At 46.9% G+C, this 18,419-nt stretch overlaps 1 long non-coding RNA gene across 2 annotated transcripts; it reads left to right on the top strand.

Moving 5' to 3' along the window:
- The first annotated feature begins 3,916 nt into the window (after window positions 1–3,916).
- LOC141725713 (uncharacterized) lies at window positions 3,917–16,938 on the top strand. Of its 2 annotated transcripts, none has more exons than XR_012577417.1 (2): window positions 3,917–4,030; window positions 8,988–16,938. It is a non-coding gene; the product is annotated as an uncharacterized LOC141725713 (long non-coding RNA). The 2 variants fall into 2 exon arrangements; XR_012577416.1 differs by having other exon boundaries at window positions 3,934–4,088.
- Window positions 16,939–18,419: the final 1,481 nt, after the last annotated feature.

Below are 18,419 nucleotides of genomic sequence, written 5' to 3'. Positions count from 1 at the left end.
ATTCTAAAGCTATAGTTTCAAAGATCCTTACTACAAGCAGTATTCTCAAATTACTTCAAAAGGTTATTGTTATTGCAAAACTCTTTAAGGCTTATCTACAAGCAGAAAGTTCCTGTCAAAAAGCAATATCCTAAAAGCGTTAATTCAAATGCTCCTATATCACTTTAAGGCTTATCAAGGATAATTACGAACAAAAGTTAGGTTCAAAGGCCTTCTTTCAAGCTTTGCTTTCCTCAGTAATTATTAGAATTCATCTTTATACCTGTCCCATGGTCGGTTTCCACACAAATTACAACCACAAATACCACATTGCCTGTATGTACCTGACACGAAACACAGCTTTGTATTTCACAGAGGGACACAGGGATGGCTCCCGTGAGAAGCTGCTGGAAGCTTCCACCGTGTCTGGCACAGCCAATTCCTGGTGGCTCCAAAGATGGACCTGCTGCTGGCAAAGGCTGGGCCAGTTACAAATGGTGGCAATGCCTCTGTGATACCAGATTGAAAAAGAAATCAAAATAGAGATTGTGGTGCAGTTTAAACTCCAGTCAGAGGAGAGCAGAGGGAGAACGTGTGAGAAGAACAACTCTGCAGACATCAAGGTCAGTGCAGAAGGAGGGGCAGAAGGTGCTCCAGGCCCTGGAGACCCAGGCACCCTGTAGGAGAGCCATGGAGAGAGGAGCCCTGCTCCCAGGCTGGAGCAGCCTGTCCCTGCAGGTATGCACCCCTGGAAGAGTGACCCATGCTGCAGCTGTTTGGGAAGGACTGTTGTCCCTGGCATGGACTCACACTGCAGCAGTTTGCAGAGGGCTGTTGCCCCTGAAATGGACTCACATGGGAGAAGCTCCTGCAGAACTGTCTCCCTTCGGAGGGACCCACGGTGCAGCAGGGGAACCACTCCTCTCCCTGAGCAGGGGCAGAAGCCATGGGTGATGAACTGACCATAACCCCCATTCCCTGTCTCCCTGCACTGCTGGGGTGGGAGGTAGATCTGGAAGGAGGGAGCTGAGGAGCTTATTTTATTTCCCCTTTTCCTGCTCTGACTTTGTTAGTAATAAATGAATTTCATATCTCTAAGCTAAGTCTGTTTTTCCCAGGACAGTATTTGATGAGTGATCTTGCCCAGTCCTTATCCTAACCCATGAACCCTTTATTAAATTCTCTTTTTCCAGCTGCAGAGGGGAGTGAGTGAGCAGCCCACATGGATGCCTGGCATTTGGCCTGGGTCAACCCACAACATCTTGGGACTACAGGGTCACAATGGACCCTTGGTTCTATGGGGTCTCATTTGTTCCATCAGGCCCTGCAGGGCCACTTAATTCAACAAGGCCCTAAAGTTTCACAGTGGTCTCCAGGATTCCATGGGGCCCTGCAATGTCAAAATGGACCTTTGGATCCACGGGGGCCCACAGTGTCACAATGGGCAATTTTGGTTCTATAGCTTCACAATGGCCCCTCGGTTCCATGTGTCCTGCACTGTTCCATGAATCCTTAGTTCCATGGGGTCCTGTAGTATCACAATGGTCTCCTTGGTTTCATGGTGCCACAGTTGCCATAATTTCCATGGTATCACAACTGCCCTTGGATCCCAAGAGGCCCCAGAGTGTGAAAATGGCCCCTTGCTTCCATGACAACCTGCAGTGTCACAATGGTGTCCATGATTCCATCAGGCCCAGCAGTGTCACGGTGGACAGTTGGTTCAATGACACTCCACAATGTCACCATGGCCCCTTGGTTCCACAGAGCCCCACCGTGTCACTGTGGTCCCTTTGGTTCCAAGGCTCAGAAGTGCCAGAATGACTCTTTGGTTCCATCAGGCCTTGAAGTTTCAAAATGGTCTCCATGGTTTCATGAGTACCCCCCCCCCTGTGTCACAAGAGACTCTTGGTTCCCTGAAGTTCTCCAGTGTCACAATGGGCCCTTGGTTCCTTGAGGTTTGGTAGAGTCCCAATTGACTCCTTGGTTCCATGAAGCCCTGCTGTGTTCACAATGCCCATGGTTCCATGAGTGTCCATGGTGTCACCACGGTCTCCTTGGATCCCCAGTATCACCATGTCTCCATGGATCCCCAGTATCACCATGGTCTCCTCTCTACCATCCAGGCCTTGTAACAAGAGACAGGGAGCCATTTTTTGCCTTAGATGAAAGGCTGCAGAACTCATGGTTGTGAGGCTGTGTCACTGACAAGAAACAAAAACTACCTGAATCTGAACGCCAAATATCATCTCAAGTACCATCAATCCCAGCCTCAACAGAGGTAGAAAATACAAACAGAGAATCCACAGTAAATCAAAAACAGGGACCATATTTGGAATGCAGGTAAAATGCATTCAAGTGCATTCGAATGCACTCGATATGATGGGGAGGTGATGATCCCCTATTCCAAGAGTGAACTTACAAAGGGCTGACTATTGAGGGAACTGCAGAGAATCAGAATATAACAAAAGCAGGTGCCATAGGTAATTCTGGTATAGGGAGACCAGAAAGCAAGAGCAGATGAACCAGTGCAGTCGCCACCAAGAAGATCACGTTCACACGCTGTGGGCAGCAACCCCATCAGGCCGTGTCACCATCCCCTGGTACAAGGGGGGTCACGATGGTTCATTTCACTGATCTCAGGGTGCAAAGACACACAGCAGGGGACTTTCAGTATTAACCAAAACAAATGCACCTTTTATTGAGTGCCCACAGCAGATGCAGCAGAAGGATTAGAATGGGGATAAAGGATAGAGAGACAGAGAAAAGGAGGGGGGGAATAGCTGCCGGCAGAGGGATCCTCGTGGTCCAGCCAATAGTTCCATCTGGTCATGTCGGGGAGAGTCTCAAAGTCTTTGGTTAACTCAGGGCTCTATTATAATCTACCACTGGGAGGGGAGCAGGACGGCACATGGAGGGCACAGTGGAGAATAAATCAATTGGGAAAAGGCACAGACAGTCCAGTTCTGAACAGCACCAACCGGTGCCAGCAGTGAGCGGGTCCCGTTGTTTCAGGACTGGTTCCTATGGGAAACCTCCTGCTTCCCATGGCACACATCCCGCTCCAGTCAGGCCAGCACCCCTGGGTTAGAATTTGAAGGGTCTCAGTCTCAGTCCTTGGGGAGGGCTTCAATCTCTGGCCTTGACGGCAGCTGTGAGGCAGATGAGGGATCTTTGGACCGTCTCTTACAGACTGACATCGCAAAACATAAAAATAATTATTCATCTCCCCTTAAAAGAAAATTAACCAAATTTTAAAAATTATAATTATTTTTCTTATTTATAGTATTATTATTCTATATTTGTATTACCAAATTTGAATGTTTATATTAAAAAACCCATACCATTTTAGCAAGCTAAAAATGTATTGGTCATTGGTTCCAAGTAACACGATTCCCTTCATTAATTCACTGTCCAGTGTGGCTCTTGATTTCTCCTTTATGTTAATTAGTCCTATTTTAAATCCTTTTCTCATCTTTTTTATCATTTTCACAGACAGGGTAAAAAACACCATTTTGGGTCCATGGAGACATTTCTGGGGCACATTTGGGGCAGTTCTGGGTCTGGGAGGGAATTCAGAGAGAACTAGATGGTCTAGAGGACACTTGCAGGAGTCGGGTGGGCACTTGGAGGGGCACTCAGGGATTCCGAGGGATAGTTCAGGGTCCTAGGTAGCACTTGGGAGTCCAGGGGGGCCCTTGGAGGTCAGGGAGGGGAATTTGGGACCCTTCGGGGTCCGGGCGGGCCCTTGGGGGGCTCTGACTGGGATCTCTGGGGCGCGAGGGTTGCAGGGAGTTGTAGGCGACGGTCTAATACGGTTAAACGGGGCCGCGGAGCATCACGGCAATTCGAGACGCAACTGCAATGGCTCTCGGTGTAAGCGCGGGGAATGACGGGAGATGAGGTCCCGGCTGGAACAACAGTGGACATGCGCCGCGGAGCATGATGGGAGCCGTAGTCCCGGAGGTGGCTCCAACGCTTTGTTTGGTAGTCCGGGAAGGCTCTTGGGGGAGCCTCCTGCGTCCGAGCCGCGACTTGAGATCCTCGGGGAAACGTAAGCGGTTCGAGAGAACTTGCGAGGAGTTCGAGGACCTCTAACAAGGCTCTTTAGGGTACGGGGCACGGCAGGAGTTTTAGGCGCAGGACTGTGTTATGAGGGGCTCTGGGGCCGCGGGGGAGGAGAGGAGATGAACTCCCAGAAGTGGCTGTACAGGGCATCTGTGGGGTCGGGAACACTCAGGGGATCCGGGGACGCTTTTGGGGGTCCCGAATGGGCGCTGAGGGAGCACTGCGGGATACTGGAGGTTCTGGGGGACACTTAAGGGACATATGGGGGAGGCGGATCCCGGATGTTCTGTGGAGCGCGGGGCATGACGGGAGTTGTAGTCCCGGCTGCAATAGGGCTGAATCGGGCCGCGGGGCATGACGGGAGTTGTGGCTACCGTAGGCACCGTCCCCGAGTCTCCGATCTCTGGCGCTGATTGACTTCGAGTGATGACGGGCGGGAGTCTCGGCAAATGGGATGTGGCAAAGGTGGGAACAGCCCATTCAACCTCTCCAGTCCCTCCCAGTACAGACCAGTTCATCCCGAGTACAGATCAGTTCAATCCCAGTACAGACCAATACAACCCCTGTACAGCTCAGTTCATCCCAAGTAGAACCCAGTACAACCCCAGTGCCCCTCCAGTCCCTCCCAGTACAGCCCCGTCCCTCCCAATAACTCTGAGTTTATTCCCAGTCCCTTCCAGTTCCCTCCAGTGTCATCCACAGGATGCCCCAGTGTCCCCAGTCTTCTCCGCAATGTTCCCAGTGTCCCCAGTATGTCCCAGTCCTCCCCAGTGTCACTCCCAGTGTGTCCCAGTGTCTCCCACAGCGTTCCCAGTGTCCCCAGTATGTCCCAGTCCTCCCCAGTGTTTCCAAGGACAGTTTCATTTCTCACGGTGGCCGTGGCAGCCAAACCCAGCAGTGGGGTCAGTGCAGTGCCCATGGCCATAGCCCCTTGCAGTGCCCAGTGCAGGTTGGGCTGATGATCCACCCTCACAGCTGGCCCAGGGCAGCTCTGCAGGGGCTTTGGTGGCACCTGGGGCTGGCACACACCTGAGCAGTGTGTTTGTTTGCAGTAGGGAAACTCAGCAGTTTGAGATTGCTGCAAAAAGTACAAAAAGGGACAACTCCTCTCAGGCTGGGTTGCAGCCAGCTCTGCAAGCACAGCAGGGCCCAGGGCAGTGAGGACAGACAGGATGGGGCTGGGCAATGTGGAGCAAGGTTGTCCACAATGGGTCAGAGATCCAGGCAGAGCTTCTGTGAGCATGCCAGAGCTGCTGAGGAGAGACCCTGGGTCAATATCAATCACAGAATGCTGCAATCACCTCTGCTCTAAGGAGAAATTTAATAAAATACACCCTTAGAGACCCTGGGTCAATATCAATCACAGAATGCTGCAATCACCTCTGCTCTTAGGAGAAATTAAATAAAATACACCCTTTAAAATAGGAATGTATATTTTATTACTGCTCTTTGAAATCTTTGTCCATAACTGGACTAGGAAAACTTTAATGACCCTCTCAGGGCTTTCAAGTTGTTTACATCAGACTCAGTCCTTGAGAGTGTTTTGAAAAAACTTCTCAAGAACACAAAGTTAAATTTAGACTCCAAATTTTCTTGAAGTTTTAATGGGTCCCACTGAGAGACACAACTGGAAAAGTGTGCCCAGGTTCCACTTAGAGCAGAACACTGGAGGCAGTGATGGCAGCTGGGGACAAACAAGGGAAAGGTGTCTCTGGTTCTGCGCAAAGGTGGATGGGTTTGAGGAATGCAAAGGGCCAAGGCCTGAGCCCCAGCCCCTGGCCAGGCAGATCCTGTCCCTCCCTCCTTGCTCAGGGCTCTTCCCGGGATAGGCACTGGCATGTGGGGATATGCAATGCCAAGGGCAGGAGCATGGGGCGGCCCCTGCCAGGCTGCTGAGCAGGGACAAGGAGGCACTGAGGCCCCAGCCCTGCAAGGGTCACTTGTCTCCTGCTCCTGCCTCAGGCCCAGGGCCAGCAGGCATGGCCAAAGTGCTGCCCAAGTTGGCTCTGGCAGGGCTGTCTTGCAGCTGCTGCCCATCCCTGTGCCCTGTGCAGCCCAGGCTGTGCTACGGTGTCCCTGCCCTGCGCCTCTGTCCCTGCAGGCTGTTGGCATCCCCCGGCTGCCCCACCTGGCTGGGCCCTTCCTTTGCTGACAGCTCTGCCTCCTGCCTGCCTCTGCCTGCCTACACATAGCCTGGGGCTGATACCAAAAGGGTTCATTCAATTTTTAACCTGCCTGTGAACTCTCACCACAGGAACAAGGCATGCAGGGGCTGCTTTCCCAGCAAGGATGGTTGGAAGAGAAGACATCTGGTTCAAAGGTGCAGGGACAGAGAAAACAAGGAATGAATCTGGGAACTTGGGGTGGGTTTTATGGAAATGGATAAATTGTAATTCACATTTAGTGACTCTATAGAAGCAACACGATGGTAGAATTACATGTCCATGTGAGGTTGGGAGTTATCCCTCACTAGAGCTCAGGCCTGAATAAATGACACCCTCTGAAACAGCAAATTCGTGTATAGCACAAAGCAGCTCTGTGCTCAGTGGAGTGGAGACTGAGGACAGCAGAGGAGCCCTGGGAGGGACTGAAGGGAGGTTTCAGAGATGCTGGATCCTTTTGGCATAATAGAGAACAGCCAGAGAAAGAAAGAATTAATGCAAAGGGCAGATAGGGAGAGCCAGACAGGACCCAAACAGAAAGGAATTTCCCTGCCAGGGCAGGGCTGTGGAGCAGCACATCCCCCAGCAGGAGCCTTTGTGTGGGCAGGCAGAGGCAGGCAGTCGTGTCCCTCAGTGGGACCCATTAAAACATCAAGAAAATTTGGAGTCTAAATTTACCTTTGAGTTCTTGAGAAGTTTTTTTAAGACACTCAAAAAGACTGAGTCTGATGTAAACAACAGGAAAGCCCTGAGAGGGTCATTACAGTTTTCCTAGTCCAGTTATGGAGAAAGATTTTAAAGAGCAGTAATATACATTCCTGTTTTAAAGGTATATTTTATTAAATTACTGTTAAAAGCAGAGGTGATTGCAGCATTCTGTGATTGATATTGACCCAGGGTCTCTCCTCAGCAGCTCTGGCCTGCTCACAGAAGCTCTGCCTGGATCTCTGACCCATTGTGGACAACCTTGCTCCACATTGCCCAGCCCCATCCTGTCTGTCCTCACTGCCCTGGGCCCTGCTGTGCTTGCAGAGCTGGCTGCACCCAGCCTGAGAGGAGTTGTCCCTTTTTGTACTTTTTGCAGCAATCTCAAACTGCTGAGTTTCCCTACTGCAAACAAACACACTGCTCAGGTGTGTGCCAGCCCCAGGTGCCACCAAAGCCCCTGCAGAGCTGCCCTGGGCCAGCTGTGAGGGTGGATCATCAGCCCAAGCTGCACTGGGCACTGCAAGGCGCTGTGGCCATGGGCACTGCACTGACCCCACTGCTGGGTTTGGCTGCCACGGCCACCGTGAGAAATGAAACTGTCCTTGGAAACACTGGGGAGGACTTGGACATACTGGGGACACTGGGAACGCTGTGGGAGACACTGGGACATACTGGGGACACTGGGAACGCTGTGGGAGACACTGGGACACACTGGGAGTGACACTGGGGAGGACTGGGACATACTGGGGACACTGGGAACATTGCGGAGAAGACTGGGGACACTGGGGCATCCTGTGGATGACACTGGAGGGAACTGGAAGGGACTGGGAATAAACTCAGATATACTGGGAGAGACTGGGCTGTACTTGGAGGAAGTGGAGGGGCACTGGGGTTTAACTGGGTTCTACTTGGGATGAACCGAGCTATACTCGGGATGAACTGGTCTGTACTGGGAGGGACTGGAGAGGTTGAATGGGCTGTTCCCGCCTTTGCCATATCCCATTTGCAGAGACTCCCGCCCGTCATCACTCGATGTCAATCAGCGCCAGAGATCGGAGACTCGGGGATGGTGCCTACGGTAGCCACAACTCCCGTCATGCCCCGCGGCCCGATTCAGCCCTATTGCAGCCGGGACTACAACTCCCGTCATGCGCCGCGCTCCACAGAACATCCGGGATCCACCACCCCTTTTTGCCTGAAGTGTCCGCCAGACCCTCCAGTATCCCGCAGTGCCCCTTCAGCGCCCCTTCGGGATCCCCCAAAAGCGTTCCCGGATCCCCTGAGTGCTCCCGACCCCTCAGATGCCCGGTATAGTCACTTCTGGGAGCTCATCTCCTCTCCTCCCCCGCGGCCCCAGAGCCCCTCAGAACACAGTCCTGCGCCTAAAACTCCTGCCGTGCCCCGCACCCTAAAGAGCCTTGTTAGAGGTCCTCGAACTCCCCGCAAGTTCTCTCGAACCGCTTACGTTTCCCCGAGGATCTCAAGTCGCGGCTCGGACGCAGGAGGCTCCCCCAAGAGCCTTCCCGGACTACCAAACAAAGCGTTGGAGCCACCTCCGGGACTACGGCTCCCATCATGCTCCGCGGCGCATGTCCACTGTTGTTCCAGCCGGGACCTCATCTCCCGTCATTCCCCGCGCTTACACCGAGAGCCATTGCAGCTGCGCCTCGAACTCCCCTGAGGCTCCGCGGCCCCTTTAATCGTATTAGACCGTCGCCTACAACTCCCATCACACCCCGCGCCTCGAGATCCCCGTCAGAGCCCCCCAAGGGCCCGCCCGGACCCCGAAGGGTCCCAAATTCCCCTCCCTGACCTCCAAGGCCCCCCCTGGACCCCCAAGTTCTGTCCCGGACCCCGAACTGTCCCTCGGAATCCCTGAGTGCCCCTCCAAGTGCCTCGGCTCCTGCAAGTGTCCTCCAGACCCTCAAGTTCTCTCTGAATTCCCTCCCCGACCCAAAACGGCCCCAAATGTGCCCCAAAAATGTCTCCAGGGACCCCAAAGTACCTCTCTTGACCCTTTCATTGCAAAAGATGATAAAAAAGATGACAGAAAGACTCCAATGTTTTAAATAGGACCAGGAGACCAGCTCCTTTTAAAAAGCCGTTTTTAAAGACAGCTCTGGCTGGCGAACCCGAGGGGTTGCGCACACCGCCACTGCTCCCACTGGACGAGACGACGCTGAGAAGAAGGAGAACATCTTTGTCTCTTGGCAGAACTGGGGCTTCTATCCTCATGAGCGTCCTTGGGAAGGCAAACACTGGTTTGTAATCCAAAGGTATCCTCTAAGCTGGGTACTCTCCAAGGTATGGTGACAGGACAGGATCTGGCTGTGGTCAAGAGTGGGTAACTTAATGTGGTTCTAGTGGGTTAAAGTCAAAGTTTATGTGCTGGTTTGTTGTTTTGAGAGGGTTCATAGAGTTCCCACAGCCTCTCATTTGAATTCAGTCCGGGTGCAAGTCCTCCTGGGAGCAGGGGAGCAGGGAAGTGGTTCCCGGCAGAAATGGATAAAAATACGGGGTGAGACGGAAAGGGGAACAAATACAGAGTATGACGGGGAGAGATACAAATACAAGGTAAAATAGTAACATCGAACAGCGACAACTAAAGGCAAGTCTTAGAATTCTAACCTTCCTGGTTTAACAACAGACTAACACGGGGTACAAATACAGACTATGATGAGGAGGGATGCAAATACAGGGTAAAATAGCAACATTTAACAATGGCAACTGATGGCAAGTCCTAGAACTCTAACATTCAATGTTTAACAACAGACCAACACTTCAAATTAAGACCTTATCAACTTCATTAACAGCAACTCTGAAAAAGAGCTCTCATCTCCAGGATTTCATTCCTCACAATATCCCCCCTCTTTCTTTTTTATCGGGTTTAAGCCCACATCAATTTGTAATTTCTGTTTCTTGGACATAAAACTTTCATAACTTCTGATACCGGTCCTAAACTCTTTTAGCTGTTTTATGTTCTCCTTCTTGACTTTCAATCATCATTATTTTAGTTTTGGCTTGAGCAGTTGTTTCTGAAACCTGTGTACTAGCCTGAATTGTAGATGATATAATCCTAATTAAACATGGGAGTAGGCAAGGTAAGAATATTAAACTTACTAATGCTGCCACTATTATAAAGATTACTTTCTTCCACCATTTCCTTTTAAAAGACCAAAAATCATCCCACCAGCTGGTGTCCATTAGGGGAGTCCACTCCTGATTTCCCACATATGCTATTTTTCGTATTTCTGTTGAGATGTTTCTTATTACCTCACTTCTATCATCGATTTCCAGGCAGCACTCTGATGAATAAAATTTTCCACATATCCCTCTCTCATCAGCTAATAAGTAATCAACTGCAAGTCGAATTTGGTAGATGACAGATCTAGTTTGGGCCAATTGGTAATTAATATTGTCAAGGACAAGTGATGTTCTGTTGGAGACTACTTCCAGTACTGCCTGGAGTCGAATGATCCTATTGAGCATGTAAATTGGAGTACGATATCCCCAGGATCCATCCTGGGCCCAAGTTGCAGGCCCATACGTGTTAATTAACTCTTCCGGTGTCCAGATTTTTCCCTTCCAGGTTTGTTTGCCCCCCAGGTCAATTATATTCCTCTTTTTCCGGTTAGTCTTTCTCAAATTGTCATACAATGGAACCCCTAAACTTGACCCTGATTCCTTCGGCAATAGAAAGAAAGAAGGTTTGATGACGCCTATAGTGCAGCTACCCATCCAGTCTCCTGGAAGAGTAGTATAGGCTGTGTTGCGACAAATCCAAAATAGATGATCGGGGGCTTTCCAAAAGATGTCTTGGACTTCCCAAGGGTATTCCCAGTATTTATATATTTGTCTTATTCTCCAGAAGGGGTTTACCCCTTTTTCTGCACATTTGTGCAGCCTACACCCTTCATGATAAACACACCCCTTTTCCTTTTTCCCAATGGACCAGTATTGATTTGGCTCTTGAGGAATCCATCTAGCATTTAAGACTTCAATCTTTAGATACCTCTTGCATGCCATCTTTTCCTCTGGGGTATTATATCTCTTCCCTGCCCTTATTATGAATTCTTCCCCAATTACTTTAAGTCCCATTGTTCTTTCCTTCTTTGTCCTAAAATGTGAGGTTTCTGTCCTGATTGTTCCCACCTTAGAATTTCTAATGGTCCTAAACTAATTCCCTCCTATGGCCAAATCTCTGTCATTTTAGTACTCCCACAGACCCAGCAGTTGGTTAGATTTAGTTCCTTACTAATTCTTTCAACTAGGTCTAGGAATAGGTTCTTCCCTAAGGGCATTTCTATTTCATTCGTTTTGGTGGTTACTGTTAATTGTCTTTCCTTTATTAGATCTTTCAGTCCTTCCTGATTACTTTCATGCTCAAAACAAAACCAAGTTTTTCCTATGGGGCATTCTCCAAGTAAGCGTTGCTGAAATGAGGCAGTTCTTCTCGCAATCCAATAGACTTTCCCATCCTCTTGACAGGTAAATAACTGGGAGTAGTTAAAAAATAAGGATTTACATTGGTGTGAACCCTTATCAGTGACACAAGGTTCTCCCCATTGTCTAGGGGGTGATAGTACATGGATTTTCCTTACTCCCTATACTTTCCATAAACAGGAATAGCACCAGTCCTCCTAAGAGTCCAGTATGAACCATTGCCATGATCTCACCCGGCCTTGCCTCTTAGGATTGGGGAACTTTCTCCCTTCTCTTTCCTCCCACTTCCTATCAATTTAATAGCTCCTGAGGAATGTTCTGTAGAAGAGTAGGTTTGAAACCCTCAGGGTTTTCCTTGGAGAAAAATAGATTATTAGAACTCTATTGGTGATATAACCTTTTGAACTTAGCTATCATACTAACATTTAATTCTTATAACTCTTCAACTTGTAACCTTGAACAGTTTAAAAGAGATGGAGGAACCCATTCTCTATATTCATGATAATATATGAAATCTTTACACCAAACAGTGAACAAAATGTTCACTCTAATCTCTAATCCAATTATATCATAATATACTCCAAAACAAACGAAGGCTCCAACACAAACTAAAAATTCTACATTCATAAGTCAACAACAATAACAATAAATAATAATGACTTGAATAAATGTATAACAATTTTAATATATCTCTTGTACTTTTATCAGTCTTTCTAAGCAACCTTTGGTCTCTTTCTAAAGGTAACTTTGAGATTGTCCGAGTTCGGGATTGCAACCCACGTGGAAGCGTCTGTAGCTGGTGCTGTTGGATCCAGTCTGCTGTTTGGGGGGGGTGGTACCGGTCCTTTGACTCGAGTGATGTGAGTCCAGCCTCTTTCTCGTGTCCTTCCTGCAGTGTGCGTCATGAGTAATACCTGGAAGGATCCTTCAAATTTTGGAGTTAATGGGGTATTGCTCCATGACTTCATTAGTACCCAATCTCCCGGACTTATTTGGTGCACATCTGTATCAAGGGGGGAAGTTTGGGGAAGATATCCTCTTTTTCTCAGACTCTCTAGGGTCTTTCCAATGGTTTCTATTTACTTTCAGGTAGCTATTTCCCCTTCTAAATAGTCCCCACTACTATAAGGAGTCATTAAAAATGGGAGTCCAAACATCATTTCATAGGGCAAAACCCCTATATCTGATCAGGGTCCTGTCCTGATCCTTAAAAGGGCAAGGGGTAGACATTTGAGCCAGTTCATCTACGTTTCTGCAATTAATTTTGTTAATATATTTGTGAGGGTTTTATTCATTCTTTCTACCCTCCCAGAGCTCTAAGGATGCCATGGGGTATGTAATCTCTGTTTTATTCCTAAAGCCTCAATTATTTTATGTAATACTTGTGCGATAAAGTGTGGTCCCCTATCTGAATCAATATTGTTCACCAACTCGTATCGGGGATTGATGTTAGAATTCTAAGATAATCTTGGTTACTATTTCCGCTTTTCCGGGCTCTTTTCTAGTTGGAAAGGCTTCTACCCAATGAGTAAGGTGGTCAACTATTACCAATAAGTGTTTGCAACTCTGTACAGGGGGCATTTCAGTGCAGTCTATTTGAATGTTTTGGAATGGTCTTTGGGCTAATTCTCTTCCCCGTCGTATGATCTGCCTCATCACTTTTTGATTTAGTTTTTGGCAAATTAAGCACCCCTGAGTTACTGCTTTTGCTAACTTATGTACATAATACATACGTTTTCTCTTAAATAGTGATCACATAACCCTTGTACCCCCCAATGGGTTTATTCATGTATCTCTGTTAACATTTTCTGGACTAGGGCTTTATTTAAAAATTTATGCCCATCTGGTGTCAACCACTCCCCTTGGTTCCCCCAATGCATTTTTAAATTTTTTATTGCTTTTAGTTCTTTCTCACTGAATACTAGTTTTCCTTTCCTTTCTTCGCCTAACACTTTGTTTAACCTGAGTAATTTCACTGGCTCCCCTGGGTCTAATGCTGCCTCCTTAGCCATTTGGTCAGCTAACTGATTCCCTTTTTCCTCGATGGTATTCCCTTTCTGATGTCCCTTAACATGTACCACTGCCATCTCTGCAGGTTTAGGTAGAGATTCTAATATTGATCTTATCAGTTCTGTGTGCACTTAGTTTTTTCCTTTGGAGTTCAGATACCCACGTTCCTCCCAAATCTTTCCAAATGTATGAACGATTCCAAAGGCATACCGTGAGTCAGTGTAAACTGTCCCTTGGTCCCCTTCCAATAAGTCAAGTCCCCTCTTTAAGGCATAGATTTCACAACACTGAGCTGACCAACTAGAAGGCAGTTTGCCCTTCTCGGTAAATGTCATGTCTTCCTTTTCTGTAGTTTCAATATTGCATATCCAGACATCCTTTTTCCCTTCACTACTCTCGAAGACCCATCAGTAAATAATTTTCTTCCATAAGGTAGAGGTAGCTTTTCTAGATCTTCCCTAACTTTGGTCTGAAAGTCCACTAGTTCCAAGCAGTTATGCTCTAGTTCTAATAATGGCTCTCCAGAGAGAAACTGCACTGGATTTAGAGTTTTAGAGGTTACCAGCTCTAGGTTATCAGCATCTATTAGGATTATTTCATACTTTATTACTCTGGAGTCAGTAAGCCACTTCTGGGCTCTTTGGCCTTAAAATTGTTTTTAGATCATGTGGTGTATGGATTCTTATTTTACATCGCAGGGTGAGTTTTTGAGTCTCTTCAATTAAGGTGGTTGCTGCAGCAACTGCTTGAATACAGGCGGGCCAGCCCCTAGCTCCTGGGTCTAGCAGTTTGGAGATGTAAGCAATTGGTTTCTTACACCCTCCCCACTCTTGGGCTACCACCCCATAAGCAATTCCTTTTTCGGTATTTACAAATAGGTCAAATTCTTTTTTCAGATTGGGCAAACTTAGGACAGGTGCTGAAGATTGTTTATCTTTCAAATTATTTAGTTTTTCATCATCCTCAATTCTCCATTCTATTGGGTCAGCATTTACTAATTTGTCACATAAAAATTTTACACTTTGTGTATATTGGTCTAACCATAACTTACAGTACCCAAATAAGCCTAATAGTTTTCTGACATCTCTCTTAGTTTTTGGTGCTGGTATGGATAGTATGCCTGAAATTCTTTCAGGACTGAATTTCTTATATCCTTTCCCAGTTATGTGTCCCAGATAAGTAACTTGTGCTTCCACAAATTGCAATTTATTCTGAGATACTTTTAAACCCTTTGCTCTTAGGAAATTTAAAAGGCGTATACTTGTTGCCCTGACATTATTCTGTTCCTCTCTAGATACTAATGTGTCATCTACATATTGTAGAATTTGTACTTTGCTCTCAGGGTTGAATTGTTCTAAAAGCCCTTTTAAGGCTTGCCCAAAGAGATTTGGGGACTTGGTAAATCCTTGGGGTAGGCGCGTCCACCTTAATTGTTGTTTCCTCCTCTTCTCTGGATGTTCCCACTCAAACACGAACCAATCCCTACATTCCTCAGCAAGAGGACATGCCCAAAATGCATCTTTTAAATCTATAATAGTAAATGAGGCATGCTCCCTTGGGATCTGACTCAAGAGGGTGTAGGGATTTAGGACTACTGGATGCCTGGTTATAGTTCTCTTATTTTTTTTCCTTAAGTCTTGGACCAATTAGTATTTTCCATCTGCCTTCTTGATTGCTATAATAGGGGTGTTATGGGGAGACATACATGGCTCCAGGATACCTTCCTCTAATAGCTGCTCAATCACAGGGGTCAGTCCCTTTTTTCCCTCAATAGACCTTGGGTATTGCTTTACTTGAATGGGAGGAATTCCTTTTTGCATTTCGATTCTTATTGGTGGGATGTCTAGATAGTCCCTCTTTCCTGGTCCTGCCCAAACCTCTGGGTTTATCTGCTCTGTATCTCCCAATGTCAATTTCATGATCTGGACTATCATTCTCCCATCCTTTGGGATAATCCCCACTCCTAATTGGACCTGTAGGTCCTTTCCTAGTAAATTACTTTCTAGATTAGGTAAATAGATAAAATCAGCCACACACTGCCTTCCGTTTCCTTTAATTTCTACGTTTTCAGCTATGGAGGCTCTAAATGATTTTCCCTCTGCTCCCATCACCTCACAGACCTTTCTCCCAGTCATCACTCCTGCGGGTAATTCCGTTATACTTGATCTGTCTGCTCCGGTATCAGCTAAAAATTCAAATTCCTCACTTTAGGGACCGACTTCAAAGTTTACCAGAGGCTCTTCTTGATGATACATTGGGTCCCCTAAAATGTAAAGCCCCTGACACCCCTTGTTGTCATCCCTCAGGAGTCTCTCAAGAGCCTCTTGTTCTTTTAGCATTGCCTCATCCAAAAAGAGTTTATTGCAATCCCTTCTTATGTGTCCTATCTCTCCACAGTAATAACATTTCCTGCCACTCAGTGGTGCCCCTGGTCTCTTGTTTGTATCCACCCATGGAGGTAGTATAGGTTTATCTTTGGGTGTTTCAAAGGAGGACTTTCATCCATTTTCACTGATTCTCGATGGTTGTCCCTGCTGATCTCTGGTTTCCCCTAGACTTTCCCTGGCTACAACTACCATGATTCTAGCTTTAGCTTTAGTTTTCTCTTCTTCTCTCCTTAAATATATCCTTAAAGCTTCCTTTAACAGTTCATTTATTCCCTTCTCCTGCCAGTCATCCATTTTCTCTAAATTTCTCCATATGTCCAGCCACGATTTTGTAACAAATTGCACTTTTAGAAGTACTTAGCCTTCCGAGCTATCAGGATTTCTATTGGAATATAATTGGAAGTTCCTCTTTAATCTATTAAGCCAAGTAGCTGGGGTTTCGTCCTTTTCTTGCATGCTGTCAAAAGCTAGTTTTGTGTTATTACTTTGGGGAACTGATTCCTTTATTCCTCTAACCATCAGAGACCTATACTCTTCCATGTTCATTCTATCATCTTCCTCTTCATTAGAGTCCCACTCAGGGACCTGTGAGGGTAATTTCTGGTCACTGGGATCTCCTGAACGATTTTCTCACTCCCAGATCCGCATTCCTGTGGCCCTGATCATCCTCACTTCTTCAGCGCTGAACAAAATTTTAAAAATAGAGTCCAGCTCTCCCCAGGTGTAAATGTTAAGGCCTAGAAATAGATTTACTTGGTTCGATATACCTACCAGATCCTCCACTAACTCCCCTAACTCCTTTTTAAAGCCTCAAATTTCAGTGGCTGTTAATGGGGCATTCACAAACCCAAGTCCCCTACGTATCCCACCCAAGGGGACTTCTCTAAGAGGAAAAAGCTTCTCCACTTTAGAAGCTTTTGATCTTGTATTACAGTAAGGTCCCTCCGTAAGGTTACCCTTCTGGGAAGAAACAGGAGGAGTGGGGCTAGTTGACTTATACTAACTGGGTTAGAGATGGAGGTGCTCACCTCCCAGTTAGGAGGGGGTAATGGTACAGCAGTAGGTAAAGGGGAAGAAACTGAACCCGTAGGAAGGGACACTGGAGGTGGGGCTGGAGAGACAGTTGAAAAGGTTGAGGGGGAGACTGGAGAAATAACTGGATTAGACGGAGGTGGGACAGTAGTGTTTGGAGCAGGTAAGGGAGTTGAGGTTAGGGTAGGAGTAATAACCATAGGAGTGTTAATTGGAGGTGGTAATGGAATCAGAGCGGCTGCTGATTCTGGGGATGGAGAGGCCAGAGGTAAAATCGGATCTGGGAGAGGAGCCTGGGGCCTTGCCAGGTAAATAGGAGGGAATGGAGGAGGAGGTAAGTAATCAAGGGAGTCCCACTTAACAACTAACCTCTTCTCTCCCCTCATTCTTTTCCTCCTGTTTTTGTAGTTTACAGATTTTTATAACATTGCCAGTGGTATCCCTCTGCCAACATGCAGCATATGTTAACTGCTCAAGATTGGGACTTTCTCGGGTTTTCAGGTGTTGGTTTAATTGGGAACACATCCATGGATCTCTTGTCCCGTACCATGGCCACTCCCCCTGCAGGTTTAACTTAGGCCAGACTTCCATAAAATAGTGAATCATTTTCATTTTGTCTAAGCCTTTCGTGGCCTCCTGAATTTTGGGAATTCTGTCCATCCCTGCCCCAAAGACCAAAGGAGATGTTAGAAAATTATTAGGTTTGTTTGAGTATTGAAGATTATGGCTTGATCAGTATAAAATCACTAAAAGCGTTAAATTTCCATATGACAAATTGACAGAATCAGAGCCTGTTATCTGGACCTCAAATGATGAGGAACAGCTTTGGAATCTGAAAACTAAATTGTCCTCTGCCCCTGTACTGAGCCTACCAGACCTTAAAAAGATCTTTGACCTTACACGGGATTGGGGAGGATGCAGGAAGCCGGTCGCATATCTCTCCAAGTTACCAGATCCAGTAGCCAGAGGGTGGCCAGCCTGTGTGCAAGTGATAGAGGCAACAGCCACCCCAATAGAAGACACAGAGAAACTAACTTGAAAGGGGAAGATCCAGGTTCATACCCCACACAATGTGAAAGATGTTTTAAGTCACAAGGCCCCTCAGTGGCTAACCGATGCCCAAATACTAAAAATGAAGTCATCCTAATAAGTACCAAGGGCCTCGAATTACTCACTTCAAAATGTTTAAATCCAGCCCAGTTCCTCATGGGAGAGCCATTAACAGACCTGGAACATGATTGTTTAGAAATTATTGAAATGCAGACTAAAGTGAGAGAAGATTTAGAAGATGGGCCCCTCCCATATGGGAGAATTTTATTTACAGATGGATCATCACAAATGGTAGCCAATAAACGGGTCTAAGGGTATGCAAGCATAGATGGGCAGAACATGCAAGTTGAGGAAAAAGTAAAGCTACCCTCAAATTGGTGTGCCCAGTGCTGTGAAATCTGTGCCCTGAAGAGAGGGCTAGATTTACTAGAAAAAGATAAAGGAACAATCTATACCAACTCCTGGTACGCATTCGGAATTGTCCATGCATTCAGAAAAATATGGGAAGAACAGGAGTACCTAAATTCTAAAGGCAAAAATTTAATACATGAAGAGCTAAGAAAATTAGTACTAGAGTCCCTAA

Source organism: Zonotrichia albicollis, chromosome 30, assembly GCF_047830755.1.
Source record: "Zonotrichia albicollis isolate bZonAlb1 chromosome 30, bZonAlb1.hap1, whole genome shotgun sequence".
NCBI lineage: Eukaryota > Metazoa > Chordata > Aves > Passeriformes > Passerellidae > Zonotrichia > Zonotrichia albicollis.
This window is presented reverse-complemented; position numbering and strand designations above follow the sequence as displayed.